Genomic DNA, 19184 nt, shown 5'->3' on the forward strand with positions numbered 1-19184 from the left:
CATCTGCTTCTAGCCACTGTGTAGAACGTCGTCGATTGTCGTAAAGAAACCATTTTTCGTTACAGGTAATTATCCTGTTTAATATGCCTTCATTATTCTGTTGAAAAAGTAATGAAGAACTGATCTCCAGGTGGCACATCTTGTTTCTTTCAGTGAGTTCATGTGGGACCCATTTATCTATCTTTTTTACTTTTCCCAAAGCCTTCAGATGTCGGGAGACAGTTCAATAGTGTATATGTATTGGTTTTCTTCAATAGTATGTCCAAGTTTGAACTCGTACAAGTAAATTATACCAATTTCCTTTTTTTCCACAGTGAATGAAAATCAATGTTGAATCACGTACACTGTACAATATCAATAAACTTATACACGCAAATTCATGTACGAAATATGTACTTTTCATATTGTACAACTTCAACGCTATCTGTCGTGGAAAAACTAAACTACACAGACGGGAAGTTTCAAATGTGAAAACGGTCGTTTCAATTGCATCAATTGAATATATTGCAGGCACAGAGAAAGAATGTAAAGTGGACACTTCAAAGTTTAATATTTGAAGTCAGTTTTTACAAATATGTCAGCATTGACCATCAATGTTCACAATTTTATCACTATCTTTTACATTTTTCATGATAAGCAGTCTGTAGATTCTGTACATTTAACAACAATGAATGAACAAGATTGAAAACATCAAAAGAATTTAAGGCTATCACTACATTATTTTTGGCGCATCAAAATTATTAAGAGAAGAAACAAATTTTTACGTAGATATCTTCTATTTGTAGTAATTGACACAGAAAATTTGTATTTTGCATAAAGATCAGCAGTCTATTAATAAGTATTCAATAAAATTACGGTCCAACGTAATTCGTATACGTAAAAGACGTATGCTGAACGTGATTTTTTTTTGCACTCTCATAATATCAAAACAAATATATGGCATTCCATTTTAAAAAACACGAAATGACCTTGAAATAAACTTAAAAAAATAAAGATAAAACTTTTTTTGTCACAGTGGCACTGTACATAGAAAATGATGATATATCACGTAACGTTCGGGAGTTACATCGGGCGGCAGTTAGCGTAAGACTTACCGGCACTAACTGTATATTGTAAAAATTGTATTTTTGCACTGTACGTTTTTCTTGCACCAGAATTGTTACAACAATATTCAAAGACTTGTGAACAGTTGTTACATTTTCTCAGTAACAAATGAAATTCAACTAAAAATGTTAGACTTTAATTAATTCTCCAAGTATACCGTTAATAATGCAGTTTGGTCGATGTAACTGTAACCGATGAAATAAAAGAAGCGCAGAGAGCCTAATCGAAATGGGAAGAAATCAAGCGAGACAACGCGAGGCATCGTGGAAGCAGACTCGGTTCCTTGTACGTACCTGAACCTACCTCTTGTAACTGTTCACGACGAGTGCCCTGGAGAATGGCCAATTGCAAATCTCAGGTAGCAGACCGAATTTACCCTTTCTTCGTATTGCGAGTGCGGTCTTCTGCCGCGAGTATAAACATAAACTTGTGCTGGCCACACCTAAAGGATCTTCTTTTACTGTTCACTGTTCCCTCCAGCAACCGTGGATTTCGAATTCAGCGGAATGTTCCAGCAGTTGTTATCTACAGATCAGTGATGGGCAAAAAAGCATTTCAAAAAATATTTGGATGACAAATTCGTTATCAACTTGTAATTAATTTTTTTTATGCCAAATGTGTGTACAGATATTATATTCAATTGTCACGTAATTACAAAAGACCTCGATTGAATACATACACTCCCGCCCATAAGTATTGGGACATCCCTTAAACACGAATAACTTTTTTAAAATTGACCAAACGACCAGTCGTTTTTTTTAATATGTTAGAAAGACTAGTTTACGGTGTAGTGTATAACAAAAATGATTTTGAACTTACTGTTGGTCGAAACTTACCATTGATTGATCCCGACCTCTCTATGTTCTATACAGAAAATACCTTTTTAACAAGTTCGCCCGTTATATACGTTGCTTGCTGGCCGCCGCGGCACACCGTGCGGACAAGTGCGGCACATCTCACTACATGTTTATTTGACGATGTACGAAAATTTCCTTTGGCAGAACTGCATATTAGCAGGAAATTCATATTATTATTCATTTAAAAATCATTTAACAATTATTTTTATGCATAACAATTGTTAATGTCTTTTTCAATTTATTAATTTTATTGTTAAATTTAATTTTTTGTGACTAATTACCATTACATATGCATTAGTAACCAAATTTAGATGTTTGTAAAAAAATTTGGCCATGGAGGCACTCTCTAAAGTGCCAAAAATCGAAAAATATTACATTAACTGTAAATGACTGTGCAATAATAATTCTGTGTAATGGAAAGTGCTTACCAATGAATATGCATTCTTTTTACATTTAATAAAGTAGATTTATTTTTTGTACAAATTTTCAACGGTGGTTTTATTTGTTAATTGCATATAAAACTTCAAATTAACATAAAACAAAAACGGCAAAATATATCCTGAGATTCATGCATATTTGGATACATTAATTATTATAGTTTAAGAATTTCATAGTTTTGTTTGCCACTTTTTGCGACTCTTAATTTTATAAACTTTTTAAAAAGTGTCCATACCTTTCCTTTAGGATCTATCGTGGAAAAGGCTATAGCCGGTTTTGGGGGCCAAATCGGCCCTGGAAGGGATTTTATTCCAATTTGCGCCATTCGATAGCCTACCAAAAAAGATACCTTTTAGCCAAGTTTTAGCCCTATAGCTCATCTGTAAGGGTAGTTATAGAGGAAAAACGAAAATCCAGTTTTTGGCCCATTTTCCCCATTTAATAACAATTTAAAATTCTGAAAAAAATCTGACACATTTCGGACACCAAACCACATATCTTAAGCCGTTTTCAGATTTTTCCGTTGCAAACTCTGGCTGTAAAAATCGAAAAACACGAAAAAAATCGAAAAAATACAGATTTCACATGGAAGTCTAAGAGTGACAACAACAGAATTAATTTAGCAATAAGATATTATCCTAAGTATTATGCTAATTTTTTTTCAAATTCCTGCGATTGGTGCGTCATAGTAGGAAAAAATAAAAACCACTTTTTTCGGCGTTTTTTCCGTGAAAAACTAAGTTATAATTATCGTAAAAATATATTATGTAATATTAAACATCCCTAAGTTCAGAGAAACATCGTCCAGACTTAAAGAATTGCGTAATACAAAAGCGACAATTATACTACGCAGGATATATCCCAATATTTCGAAGGTATTTTCAACGGCGCCGGTTGGTGCAGTAGCTATGGACTCCGACTGCGGAACCATTGAAGACTTTTTGGACCAGGTACGCATCCCGCCCCGGTCCAATTTTTTTTTTTCTTTAATCAGAGGTTTTTTCGATTTCTAACCGTATGATTGTTGTTACGCTGTTGTAAAAACATTTTTTAACTATGTTTAAACTATTTTTTAATAATTTTCCGGAAAAATATTTTTGGAGTACTTTCGGCCTTTAGTCATCTACGGGCTGTATTACTTATCTACTTAACATTGTTTTTACATGTATATCAATTTATGTATTCTTAATTTGTTTTTAATATATGTTTGATATGATATATGATGATATATGATTAGATTTATACATAGAAAAATACAATTGGTACTACATGCCTATAACCGTACATAAAGTTTTAATTCATGGGTGTTACATCATTAATCATTTTGATGTCCCAATGGGACTTCTGTCTGAGGAGGCTTTAGAAGCAAGACACAAAGTAATCAGAAAATATCGTCTGAATCATACACGAAAAACCAATAGACAGGATACGAATACCGACTTATTCAATTATCTTTTACTCACATCCGATCCGCTTATTTCAACACATCGAGAAACTACAACAAAAAGCAAGTCTTGGAATTTTACTAAAATTGATCAGTTTTTAATAAGAAATGAGCAAGATCACGAGAGTCAATGATTTTGGATCGCAATTAAAGTACTGAGTATGACTCGGATAGCGAATAGCGTTTTGTTAAGTTTATTAATTTTATTTACTAGTATTACAATTTGCTTAAATTTATTATTGTTAATTTTACATAATTTTCATTTATTATTAATTTTGTTCTAAACTTGTTAGTTTTTAAAAATAAATTTATTAATTTTTAATAATAAATTTTTTTTCCAAAAATTGTTTTTTTATTTGTTAAAATTATTAACTATATTGGTAAATATAATTGTGTGTAAAAAATTTCCTCTATATATACATTAATAATCAAACTACGAGAAGTGCCGAAAAACAGGCCGTTTGTCGGCACTGTGCGGCGCACAGTGGTGCCAAATGGCCAAAAAGCGGCAAAAAATCTGTAAAAACGAAACTATATAGTGGATAACTATTTAGTTGGATATTCAACTAAAAATCCATTTTATAAATTTTCGATTTTTATAATAAAAAATTATTTTTATATAGCCTAATTAGGCACTATTAATAGTGCGTGCATGATGTGCCAAAGTCAGATTTTTGAAAACAAATTTTTTACGGAGATATACGCATGGTAAATAACAATTTCCTCGCTCCTGGGAATTCATCAGTTTTCAGTGCGATAGTTATGTAATTACTCCGCCTATAATTGAATACTTAGGGGTCTACAAATCATATGGGTTATTGAAAATGGCTTCAACTATTAACTGGCAAAAAAAATTTTCCAAAAAAAGTTGTTTAACATTAAGTAATATGGACTAACCTGAAGCCCCTTTAAGTTATGCTCATTTTTTATTTATGGAGGAATACAAAAAATCCTTTGAATAGCTTCGATCTGGAACTAATCGTTTTAGCAAGTTATAATATTGATCTAGCTTTGTGCAAAATTTCATGAAATACTTCGAGATGCTTTCGCCGCAATTTAAGTTTAAATATCAACTTTCGGAATTTCCAAGAATGAATCGCGCGGATGTCACGATTATTTGATGTTTCAGGTGAAATTTTCTAGGGATACATATCAGATAATAAAAAAAATGTGACATTCATACATATAAAAAAATATTTAATAAAAATTTTTTATGTTAAATAAACAAAGTTTTCGTTCACTGGACCACTGTCACAAAAATGCAACAGGTATTTTTTGGTAGTGCTCCAATGAACCCAATAAAAATAATTTATGTAAGATAAAAAAAATTGTTATTAAATATTTTTTTATACATAAAAAATTAATAAATCATATGCACTTCACATTTTTCTTTATTAATGTCAGATTGTTAGTGGATTAGGGTATAAATGAATTGTTCACGCACTTTAGCACACACGAAATAAATATATATTTAAATAAACGTATATAAATAGGAACATTATCTATTGCCGCGATCGCTTCGCATGGAACCGGTAATGACAACAAAACTCCGGCAGGGGTCGTTGCCGCGATCAAGCCGCTATCGATATATTTCCTAACAATTAATTAGAAATATTCCTAAAAAATTTCACCTGGAACATCAAATAGTCGTAACTTCCGCACGATTCACTCTTGGAAATTCTGAAAGTTGATATTTGAACTTAAATTGTGGCGAGAGGGTCTCAGAATTTTTTGCACAGAGTTAGATCAATATTACACCTTGCCAAAACGATTAGTTCCAGACCAAAATCTATTAAAGGATTTGTTGTATGCTTCCATAAATAAAAAATGGGCAGAAAACAGAGATTTTCGATTAGCCCATATTACTTAATGTTAACAACTTTTTACAACAATTTTTTTTGCCAAATAAACGTTGTACCCGTGGCAATCTATCCACAAATTTTCAAACAAATTCGTTGGATAATTTCGTTTTTACAGATTTTTTGCCGCTTTTTGGCTATTTGGCACCATTGTGAGGCGCGCCGTCACGGACGCGTAGGTATTCGCTGGATTCGTGGAGTAGTAGCGTTACTTTTTCGCGAATATCTCGAAAACTATTCACTTCCGCCAAAAATGACAATTACATTTCGTGTTCATTATGTCAAAACGAAGAGAATGGCTTACGTCACGTGTCGAAAAGAGGGGGGAGGGGTTCCCAAGTTCAGCCATTAAATGTTGTCTATCAATCTTGTTTCTCTGATGGATCCAAGTAAATTACGTATTTTTTCGTTATTGAAGTTGTGTTCGAGGTGGGGGTCTAACTTGTATTTGGTTCGAAGGGCGCTGTACATATTTTGGGCAGGCTGTTGTAGTTCCGTTCAGTGTCGCCAGATGAGGGACGGAGTACGAATTGAGGGGAAAAAGTTATGTACCCTCTCTTTGCCAGTATCGGAGTATGCGCTACACAGACGAAATGCGTCACGTGACTGGGCCGCGGCAGAAGCGTGGGGAGTAACGCGGTAGAACGGAAATCAGAGTGCGGGCACAAGTCTTGATCTGGCAATATTGATTATGAGCGGGAGATTAAGTAGAAGTGGAAGATACTGGCGTGTCCTATCATAATACGTGTTATGGCAACTTGTTACTTCCTGACCATGGAGGGAATTTCAAGTCTCTTAAAATAAAAATTATATTTTTTCATTTATTGAAGAAAAACCTTAGGTGTCTGACGCTAGGGGTAGCAGTTTATGGTAAAATGTATGCCCTTCAACTGCGCAATTGCTAAGATCATTTAACCCTCCATGAATTATCCAAGTTGGACGGAGCACCGTTACTATTATCTGATGTTTGCCAGCTTTGCTAATTCCTAAAACTGCGGCGTTATTACGGCACTCAGGAATCCCCTCGTTCATTAACCCTTTTAGTGTCGGGTGAAAAAGAGGTGCCTATGCGAAGATAACCGGCCGAATTTCACGATTTTACTAGGGTTTGGAAAAAGACTCATAAAAACCAAACGAAAAGCAATATTTACATAATTCAAAAAGCAGTGTATTAAGGACGAAATAGAGAATAAAACAGTGATGCTAATTTTTCTACATTCATTGAAAATTAAATAAATAACAAAGGTATAAGTGATCATAAAGAAAAGAAAAATTAAGTTCTCTCTTTCAAAACGTAATTACACATACGAAAAGTCATCTTTTTATCATAACTTTATATAGACCGTTTATTACAAAGTATATACTTTGCATTTCCAATATATTTTGTAACAAAATAAATAATATTGCACACAATATAAATAAATTTGCATCACAATAACCTGAAGAGATATTTAGGTGGACTTAGTTAAAAGGACCACCCTGTAGAATTTCTATATGTTTAACACTTGATCTTTTTCCAATAAGTCAGACGTTTAATGTAAAAGTGGTGTAAGTCAATATTTCGTCTGTTTCGTTTAATCGTCATTAAACGAAATAATTGTAATATAATTTTAACGTGACTTGCTTAAGACAAACACAACATTCTTCGATATTATTGTGTTTTATAAAACTTTTACTTAATTCGTCATTATCCAATGACTAACTGTTTCAACATGAATAAAAAATTAGATATAAGATCGGTAAGATGCTGAAGGGTACAGACGGTAACAAAACCAGGCTAGGAATATTTACGACTGGGTATTTTATGCTATTGCATTAACACGTTGAACGCCACGTCAGCCATATGTGGCTGACGGAATTATTTGTGCAGGTTTTGAAATCAATTTTTACGTTGATATATTCATTGTACTAAACTTATTTAGGATCTGTAACATGCAAGAAAGTTGGAGGATTACTCAGTATCGTACATTTAATTTTTGACAATTTTTATTTCATTAAATAACTTACTTTGATTTTATGGAATTTTTGGGGTTTCTAGTTTGGCGTTCAAAGTGTTAATGAATCTATTATCATAACACTGGTCGCTACAAGTAAAACACTTCGTATTTATTTTCAAAAATGAAAGCCAAACCATAAGAAAGGAATTAAGGTTGTTTAAATGTTTTTACACAAAGAATCCTCAATAAAAAATCTTTCAAATAAAATTCGTTGCAAATTTGAAAAATGACATGTCACTGCACAAGCACTGGTATGTTTAATTGTTAATCGGCCAAGGAACTGGTAACTTTTGTTTGTCAGTAAAATCAAATTCTGTTGATTTTATTATTACTACTGTGAAATATCTATCGAAATTGGATGTTATTGCCGATTTTTATTTCAGAGCACAGCATTAGTACAATCGCTGCTGGAATTTCATGCAAAATATTAATAGAGCAACCCTCTAACATATTTCAATAGAGTTGTTTAGGAAGGATGGTTGGTGTTCGGTAGTAATGAAATGAATCCCTGACGGACGTGCAATCTGTTTATTATCATGGGTCTACTGGCTGACTATTTTGACGAGAGTGAGCTGTCGACTGCCGTCTGTCTACTCTTTTATACAAAGTTGTGTCTTTGATAGGTGGGGGTGTCTTTGCACCCCCACTCTGGTGAATCGCACTGTAACGGAATTTCCATCGGCCGCACACCCTTAACATGCTGTGTGCATCGCAAGTAACGGGCCCTTTGTCTTCGCGGGGTTCCCGTACCATTGGCTTGGGCCGTTAGAAATTCGGGGTTTTTTATGACACTTTGCGAGGGCTATTGAGGCTGTCGCTAATAAAATCTAATTGCTACCCTAGAGGGCGTCTTAATGACTCTACCTGACAGTTTCCTCAAAAATGCCTTCAATTGTCGCCTGAGTCCCAAAACCTCTCCAGCATCTGCATTGCACGTGTCAACTTTATTATATGCATCTGGCCGCTACACTTGCATTCATTCTTAACAATGCTAAATATAATGAATCGTTTTACGGTTGAGTGGATGCTTATACTCTCTATCGGACAACGACGACGACGACGTCTCGACAGAACGACGCCTCGGGCGCCTTTTGGAAGTCATCAATGTTTGTCCTTGTATAACCGTCCCGTACCTCCATTATGTTATTTTATATTTTTCTTCGAATCCGACTATATCCGTACAGTTTGCCACGGTGATTGACTTTTATTTAATTTTGATTTCACCTTAAATAATTAGACTCTGGATTTTATGCATTTATGTCAAAAGTGAATAGGAAAAACACAATCAGCGGCGGACCGTTAACTTTGGAGTCCTGGGCTAACACTATCTGGGGACCTACCCAATAAACCCAAATTAACTCTAGTACCAAAAACGTAAGATAATTCATTTTTTCTTAAGTTTCTACTTTAAATTGTTTTTATTTTAACTTTTTGACCGCGAAGGAGGCCCTTTGACTAAACGAGGCCCTGGGCTACAGCACATAAAAAGCTCATAGCTAGATCCTCTGCTGAACACAATGCGATAAAAACATTCGAAGAATTTCAAAACATTTATACATTACATTCAACCTACCAGACCTATTATTGAGATAGAAAATAAATTTCCATTTTTCACCAGAACGTGGGAACCTTTTTTTTTATTATTAAGCATTTGCCATATTAGCCATACATTATAAGTTTACAAAATAATTAGTACATTAACTGACATATTAAATCCTTCAATTACACATTAATGTGGAAAATATTGAATTTTCTTCAGCGTTTTTTCTGGTGTTATTTATTTATTTCCATTATCGCGTTACCCGATAAACAGACCAAGGGGCAATAGCAGCTTTTTCATGTACGTGGTCCTACTATAACTATCACAAATGCAAAACAGTACGTTACAGTTATAGACCCTAAAAATGGTTAAGGCATGTATGGGTTAGCCTTAATAAGATTCGATACTATAAATTATAAATGTTGCTACAGAGTAAAAAAGAAAGCATCTTTTAAGTGATCCAACTGAGGCTACTATGTATTACTAATTTGCAGTTCCACAACAAAACATTATGTCTTCTGTTAAATAAATACATACTCCATACATACTCCCCTCCTCTACTCTATATTGAGTAGAATCATGGAAAAATTTCATCTGTCCTCTTACTAAAATTACAATAGTTTTAATAATATTAATTTTTAAATTATTTAATTATCTTTCCGATGAATCTAATATTACATTTATAACAATAGTCCATACAATTTCTACAAATTATCTTATACTATAAAGGAACATTATATGGAATTATTTTTGCGTATTGTAGAACCTATATAGATCTCGCATTCAATGAAGTGTTAAACAATGGAAAATGGAAATAGTAGTATGTCAACCGTTCAATAAATTTTCATCTTTACGGGCAATTTTTAAAAATATTTGCTAATAATTTTATTTACCCTTATATTATTCTTTCCCTTATTTAGTTATTTAGAGCAAGTATCTGAAAATAACATAGACATTATTCGCTATTGCATTACTCATACTTTGACATGTTGAGAATAACGAATACACGATAACAATTCCAAGTTCAAGAAAATATTATTAAGATAATAACTATATAAATGGTTATTATATTATTAATACGTCGATAAAATCATACACTTTTCAAAGGTTAAGTACGTATCAGATTACTATACATATAATTTTGTGAAGATTTTTATATGAGTGTAGTCACACCTAGATGCAGCTTAAAAATACAGCTTGTTAGTTACGCATAATCTGCGGAAATTATTACATATAAACGACTGCGATATTTACGACTGGGTATTTCATGCTATTGCATTAATGAATCTATTTTTATAACACTTTGGTTAAATACTGTGGACAGTGGAAAAACTAATAATAATAATAATAGTAAATACGAATCAATTTTTGAGATCTAGTTCAACATAACTGAAGTTTAAAATCCACGGACCTGGAATCCACGGATGAATTACATTGTTGTCATTTCCAACAAGTATTAACCATTTCCACCGACGAAAATGTAGCCTAAAAAATAGTTCTCTTCGGTAATCTCTTGGAATCATTAAAGGTCCGTTAAATTCTAATTTGACGTTCTCGAAAGGTCGCGAAACCAATTACCTAGGGCAGAAATTATCTATAACATCGATATTAACGTTCATGAGATTAGAGATTATCCCTCGTAGTCATATTCGTGATGGCTCTTACCTCGGTTTTACAACCGAAATTTCCTAAATTGACGACTCGACACAAGCGTCTCGACGCGATGGCGCCCAAAGCATTGCGCCGCGCCGAGCCGCATAGGATACGTCAACGACTGACTTCGACTTCCTGTTCTTAGAAAGATTTCCACATTATACCTCTCAAATCTTATTTATTCATAGTACGCTAACCAAATTCTGCGAAAATGGAAGTCAATAGGTTAATAGGTAATTCAGGTAGACTCTGCGACAATATTATAAAATACTGTACAAAATCATACAAATCTGTCATATGAAAAATAATTTATCCTTCCGCTATTGTTTACTTCATGAGAAGTATTTTTCGGTAAACTGTAATTTATAGGTATAACAGTAATAATAATAAAACTAAAAACACTTATTTTTAACTGCGACAAAACTATAAGATCTTTATGTTTTTTGTGACAATTGAGTACGAATAGGTTTATTTGTACTGTTCATTGACATTATTTACAGTAATCTTTATTTTTTATATTAATTAATATTTCTTTTATATTATTTTTTGACATTGATTTATGCTGTTTTATATTCGTTTTCTGATTTAAACACTTCCACTTTTATTCGACACAAATTCTTAATTTTTCTACATTAAGATTTCTTTTCTGTAGAGTGTACCTTTTTAATTAGTATCGTTCAATAGTTTTCTATGACATTTAGGTCGGTGGACTTTACGGGCCGCGGTAAAATATCTATTTTACTTAACTTACTTTATACGATGCTGCGTTATCTTATTGGAAATTCACATTATGTGCATATTTGAATAGTTACTTGTTGACATTTTTATACGAATAAACTTTATAAGTGTCTGTATACGGTATCCTATTACCGTCTATAGTCTATATACAGGGTGCTCAAAAAATGTGGTATTTCCTTGAAAAGGGTGATTCCTAAGGTCATTTCAACTAACACTTTCCTTTGCGAAAATGTTCTCCGCGGCTTCATGAAAGAGTTATTAACGAAAAACGCGGACTAATTAGAGCGCGGCTACGGCAGACGCAATCGGCTCGGCCAATGCCAACGCCATGCTCCGCGGGATCCGTCGCCGAGTTGGAATCCGTTTCTGTGTCCGCGCTCTGATTGCAAATCGCAAAGGAAATTGTACACTGCATATAAAAATATTTAAAATATGCTTCTTGTAGTAAAAAAGTTTAGAGATGATTAGGAAAAAGAAATATAACGAATCTATATCGTAAATGTTTATCAAATTTAAATTGCGTGTCAATATCAAAACAAAAGAACCTTTTCAACTTAACAGAACTAAAGTTAATATAATTCAATCTGAAACATATCTTACAGCTAAAATCGTACAGTATACATTTTCTTGGTATTCCTCTGGGGTTCCCTAAAAACAAATAAAAAATTTTAAACACAACGATATCACATTGCTTTAGCTTCTTAGTAAGCCTCGTACGCTATTAAGATTAAACAATAATAGCGACAAAAAAGTAAAAATGAAGCAGACGACGGTAAAAGAGTGACAAATTGTAATGAAAAGTTTTGAAAGTACAAAAAGTTGTCGAGATTTTTTATCTAAAAAATGCTTTGATCGAAGAGCGGACAAAAATCGAACCCGATTTAATAGAAAAACCGGCGAGATCGATGCTAAGATTTATTATACGCTGTGGAAATTAGTCGAGGACACCCGACAAAGTGCTAATTTCTTATTTATATCAAGTTTAAAACAATATTTTAGTTGTGTACGATTTTTTATGTTTTTCAGACTGAATTATAGTAACTCTTTTTTGTTAAATTAGGAAGGTTCTTTTGTTTTGGCACTGATTTACAATAAATATAAATACATTTATAGTACACAAGGTGGTTCGCAATGTTACTTTCATAATTAAAAGATGAATAACTTTCTCTTAAATTTATATTTTCAAAAGGCCTAGCCGATTAAGATGGTCAAAACTGCCCTTAGAGGTTTTTCAATAATTTGTTACGTATGGAGACGTTCTCCACGTTCATTTCGATTAGAATTTCTAATCTCTTTTCTGAGAACGAAAAGCGTCCCAACAGGCCCCTTTTATTAACGAAAGATACTGTATGCCTTCTTTATATCAAAATCTCTAGTCACTCCCTTCTGGCATCCGTTAATCAATGTTCTGATAGGAAATAGCCCGGATAACCTTCATTAACCCCTTTCAACGAAAATCTAACTCGGGCCTGCTGTTTATTAGAAGTGACAAAAAATGTGACTGTGACCCTACGCGACATTAAATCTTAAACAGAGTACCCCTTTCATTTTCAAGGTATATAAACCCGTTCATTTTCATCCTCTTTGGTTTAGTCGAGATTCAGACGCGGTTCAGTACTCGTGCAGTCACGTCGCGTCAATTCTAGTGAGATCGGGTTAAAGTCCCTATCGAATCAATTTATAACCTTATAGATTCCCTTAGTTCGGTATATATTCTATTTGGCATTCAACAATCGCTCTCTAACCCCGCATTGCCAGTGCGTCAACACCGTGTATCATAGGTAACAATTTCTCCAATTGTACACTTATTACATTCACTCGCGACACAAACAACTACATTTGTAATTATCTTAAATCAGAATATATTTGTCTTGTTTGTTAACTCGCGTAATCTACAACCCTCAATTACTGCCTAATATCCTAATCTAATAATTGAACGTTCCCACATGATACAATCTTACCGCTCGGATTGTATCAATTAAATTATATACAGGGTGGCCCACATACCTCTGAACAGCTCAATATCTCGAAAACTATGCCATCGATTTTAAAGTTCTTAGTCTTAAATTGCATGGAACTGAAGGGCCTTTCTGACTACATAAACGTGAAGTGGCCTCCCTTCCCCTTTAACGGGGGAGGGGAGGTACCTTTGTAATTTTAAATGGAACCCCCTATAAAATGTTACATATTTAGATTCTACCGGAAAAAACAAGTCAATTTTGTCTGAAACATTTTTTTGTCAGATACTTCCATGATGAGATATAACAGTTTGAAGTTTCGAGTTGTAGGTACTTGAAGCGCTCGGAAATAGCGTTATGGAATTATACGCGCTTGTTCTTGAGTTTGACTCACTTATCTATGAAAACGTTTTCAGTTTAGAGCTGTTATTCAAGCAGTGACATTGTGATTATGGCTACTTTTGACACAGAAATGAATATGTTATTAACGTTAGGTGAATGCCAAAAAAATTATCGGCGTGCAGCAGTGATGTTTTTTGAACGTTATGGGATCAAAAAATGTCATGCAACATTTCATAATTTAGAAAAGCGGCTTCGCGAGCACGGTGAATTGTGTAAAAAAACTCGCAATAAACCTAAAGCTGTCACTAATGAAAATAATAGTGCCAGTATTCTTGCTGCAATTACATTAAATCCTCATATTAGTCAACGTACACTTGCACAAACATCACATATTAGTCGTTCATCAATTCAACGAATTTTGAAACGACAAAAGTATCATCCATATCACATGGTTTTATCACAAGAGCTTTCGATAGCAGATTACGATCACCGCGTAAGATTTTGTGAGTGGCTGCAGGGTGTTGTGGAAAATGTCTTTTTGTGCAAAATACTTTTTTCCGATGAGGCCACTTTTATGAATTCAGGGCACGTAAATAGACATAATCTGCATTATTGGGCCGTGGAAAACCCAAATTGGATGCGATGTGTTCCCTTTCAACATCGATGGTCTTTAAATGTTTGGTGTGGCCTAATAGGAGATTTTGTGATTGGACCTTATTTTTTTCAAGAAACTGTAACATCTGCAAGTTATTGTGATTTCTTAAAAAATCATTTGCCTGCGCTTTTGGAAGATGTGCCACTGCACGTTAGAAGAGAAATGTGGTTCCAACAAGACGGCGCTCCTCCACATTTTGCAATCATCACCAGGCAATTTTTGAACGAAAAATTTGGGAACAAATGGATAGGTCGTGGGGCTAATAGCAGAAACGTCGAGAAAATTCGGTTTTTGTTGTTTTTGACAATGATGTCCCACAACAATAAATCTAAAAAAAATGTACGACACTGCCTGTTATGGTACTTTATCAGGGCACTAAACAGTAGAATAGCATGTTTTCATATTTTTGAGAAATGTACAATTTTCCGATTTTTTTGGGGTTTTTCATTTTTTACGACCACAGTTTGCAACAAAAAATCTGAAAAAATTCTCAAAAATCTATCTTAGGATCCAAAATATGCCACATTTTTTTCAGAATTTTAAGAAGCATCAGAGTACGGAAAATGCGCGGAAAGCGCGAAATCTAATTTACCCTGTAACTACCCCTCACGGGCAAGATAAGGGGTTGAAATTTTGCTCAGAGGGGTTTTTTTTGGTCACCTTTCGAATGGTTCATTAATTATTGAAAAACCTCTAAGGGCAGTTTTGACCCTCTTAATCGGCTAGGCCCTTTTCGTTTCAGAGTTTTAAAATTGTTTCTTTGGAATTTTATAATGGAAAAATTCACAACAGTTCACAAATTCCGGACAGGCTTTTGAATTGGATCGCGTCAAGCAGCTTGCACTTGCGAATTAACGTATTCTCAAGAATGCTGGTTAAAAGAAAGTGCAAGGCATAGGTAGTGGTAGTAGGTAGTAGGCTGTAGGTAGGAACGTGCATGCGTATTAGGACACTCGAGTACTTCGATTAATTGGGACCTCCGTGGACTGTAGACCCGGTTTGCGCGCGTGCCATATGCGGTATCTTCAAGGGCCTCCTTGGGGTTTCCCGACAGAACACTGAAGTCAGCGTTATGCTAGTCCTCCAGAAGGACTCGCGTTCGACAGCACTGAACCGTGAAAATTTAATGTCTAGTTTCTTCGGTGGGGGCAAAGAGAAGTATACTGTTACTGCATAATATGTATAGGCGGAAGTCGGATGTCCAGGCCTGTGCAGACGTTCGATGTGTTTTGAGTGCTACGAATGGAGTAACCCAGCTGGACGAGTCCGTGGGTGGTCTATCCATGTGGCCCATTTGCTTTATAAACCCGAGAAGTTAGATCGTTCGCCAGGTGTAGATTAGAACAAGCATGCCTTTAACTTGAATGATACAACGGATCAGGGTAGAAACTAATTAATTAATGTTCCACATTCTTTCCAAGTTCAGCGGTTCATTCACGGATACTGTTCATATCTCTGTAGTATAGCATTTTATGCATAGAATATAATTTATTATTAACACTAACCACGACCGACCATTTGTCCGGCTTTACATTTTTTTTATGATTATTGAAATTACAAAGATGAAAGGCTATTGCCGGTTTTAGGGATTAAATTCGCCCCCGGCCCTATTCTAATCTAATTTGAACAATTCGATAGCCTACGAAAAAAAACCTTTCTGCCAGGTTACATACCCGATACATCGTCTGTAAGGGTAGTTATAGAGGAAAATCGAAAATCTAGTTTTTGGCCCATTTTTCCCATTTAATGACAATTTAAAATTCTGAAAAAATCTGACACATTTCAGATACCAAGCCACATATTTTGAATCATTTTCAAATTTTTCCATTGCAAACTCTTGTTGTAAAAAGCGAAAAACACGCAAAAATCGAAAAAATGCAGATTTCATATAGAGACACTAGAACAGATTTAATTTAACAGTGAGTATTGTTCTAAGTATTACATTCAATTTTTTCAAATTCCTGAGTTTGGTGCGTCATAGTTGAAAAAACTAAAAACCATTTTTTTCGGCGTTTATTCCGTGAAAAACGAAGTTATAATTATCGTAAAAATACATTATATAATATTAAACATTCCTATGTTCAGAGGAAAATCGTCCAGAATTTAAAAATTGCATAGTACAAAAAAAACGAAAATTATATGCAAGATATATTTGAATATTTCGAAGTAACTTTCAACGGTGACAGTTGGTGCAACGGCTATGGTCTTCGACTGAGGAATCGCTGAAAAAATTTTTGGCCAAGTTCAAATCCCGCCGAAATAAACTTTTTTTTCCATTAATCAGATATTTTTCGATTCCTAACCGTATGATTGTTTTTACACCATGGTAAAAACATTTTTTAATTAGAAATCTAAACTAATGTTTGAACTTAAAGTAGCAACGCACTTCTTTTGTGGATAAGTGGACGAAGTTAACAATTTTACATAGAATACAATAGTATTCGAGAATGTACTATAATTTGTTCCGATGATGGAGAAAATGGTGTAGGCAGGTTGGAAGAGATTGTTTGCTAATATATATATTATTGACATGCTCGGTGCAAACAGCATTCGATGCAAACTTTTTTCAGCAAACGTAACAATCTACGCGCAACACTATAATCCATAGAATAGGCACTTCCTTCTCGAAATCATGACAATTACTCGCAAACGTGTTGCTATCGTTCTAAAGTAATCGAGAAATATCGGTTCAACACAGCTTATGTAGTGTACTTTCGAATTACAGGCGATGAAAATTTATTTGTTCCTCTTCAAACATATTTTGTTATACATATTTGTTACCTATTTGTATATCCAAGATTGACAGTAAGACAAAATTTGGTTACATTAGTTGGAATATCTACACCACTTGGTTTAAAGCAATAATAAATAAATTAATTAATTAATTTGTCGGTAGCGAGTTCTACTCGTGAAAACAATAAAAACTTTTATATAAACAACATATTGATAACATTGATGACGGACTTCCTTTTCCGGTTGTGTGTAACGGTGAGCGAATTTTGTGAGGGAGAGTGGAGGATACAAGGTGTAAGAGGGGAGAAAGCGGCGGAGAAGGGTGCATGAGGTGAAGGGGCAGACGGGTGATAAAGGGTAAAGGGCAAGAAGGTGGGGTAGGCAGTCTAAGGCAGAGTTGGGCATTATTTAGATAAAAAATTATTTAAATAACGATTCGAATAAAAGATACTTTATCTTTATTCGTTATTCGAAGGTTCGAATAAAAAAAGTATCTTTATTCGACGAGTATCGAATAAATAATTTTATTCGACGAGAATTTATCCGACGAATAAAGGTAATTTTTTTATTCGAAGCGGATTTATTTGAACATCAAATAATTTTTTCATCTTTTATCTGTATCTTTTATTCGAAGGCTTCGAATAAAGCTTCGAATAACTTTTGCCGAGCGCCGAGCTTTAAAGACCCAGCGACGACAGATGACATACAATCTAAGCGGATGGAGAATCGCGCACGAATGAAAGTTTAAACTTTTAGATTTTTCAATATATCCTCATAAAATTGTGACGAACGAATGGAGGGGATTTTCCTGATGAAAATGAGGTCAAATTCGAGTATAATCGAACAAGTTTCACTGATACGTAATGTTACGATAAAAATTACAATCTCATTAAAGACAGTCCAAATGATGTCGTGTTTGGACTCATTTTGATCGGGGTAAGCTGTACAACTCATTCGTATTAACAATATTGTTCTGATTAAAAACATAAAAGCATAAATTGCCAATAATGCTCGATTCTCCATCTGCTTACATTGTAGGCTGTTGGTCGGTCGCGGGTCTTTGAAGTTCCGAGCTCGTAGAGTCGCGAGGTATCGCTGTGAAACAACTACCAATCCAATTGCAAAACTTCTTTATTTTTCATTACTTTTTTATGGGACTTGCGGCAAGTAATTCGTGGCATTCTTCTGATTAAAATGACACTAAACACGGTACAAATGGGACTGTATTTAGAATTTTATCCGTAGATTTATTCGAAGGTTTCGAATAAATCTTCGGATAACTTTTGCCAGCTCGACGAATAAACGGCGACGAAGCCCGACGAGGACCGACGAGCGACGAACGTCGAAGACCAAGCGACTGCCAAACGGCATACAATGTAAACGGATGGAGGATCGAGCATTATTAGCAATTTATGCTTTTATGTTTTTAATCAGAGCAATATTGTTAATACGAATGAGTTTTGGAGCTTATCCCGATCAAAATGAGTCCAAACACGACACCATTTGGACTGTCTTTAATGAAATTGTAATTTGTATCGTAACATCACGTATCAATGAAACATGTTCGATTACACTCGAATTTGACCACATTTTCATCAGAAAAATTCCCTCCATTCGCTCGTCACAATTTTATGAGGATATATTGATAAATCTAAAAGTTTAAACTTTCATTCGTGCGCGATTCTCCATCCGCTTACATTGTATGTCGTTTGTCGTCGCTGGGTCTTTGAATCTCGGCGCTCGGTAAAAGTAATTCGAAGATTTATTAGAAGCCTTCGAATAGAAAATACAGATAAAAGATGAAAAAATTATTCGAAGTTCGAATAAATCCACTTCGAATAAAAAAAATTACCTTTTTTCGTCGAA

The sequence above is a fragment of the Halictus rubicundus genome, chromosome 10 (genome assembly GCF_050948215.1).
Source record: "Halictus rubicundus isolate RS-2024b chromosome 10, iyHalRubi1_principal, whole genome shotgun sequence".
Lineage (NCBI taxonomy): Eukaryota > Metazoa > Arthropoda > Insecta > Hymenoptera > Halictidae > Halictus > Halictus rubicundus.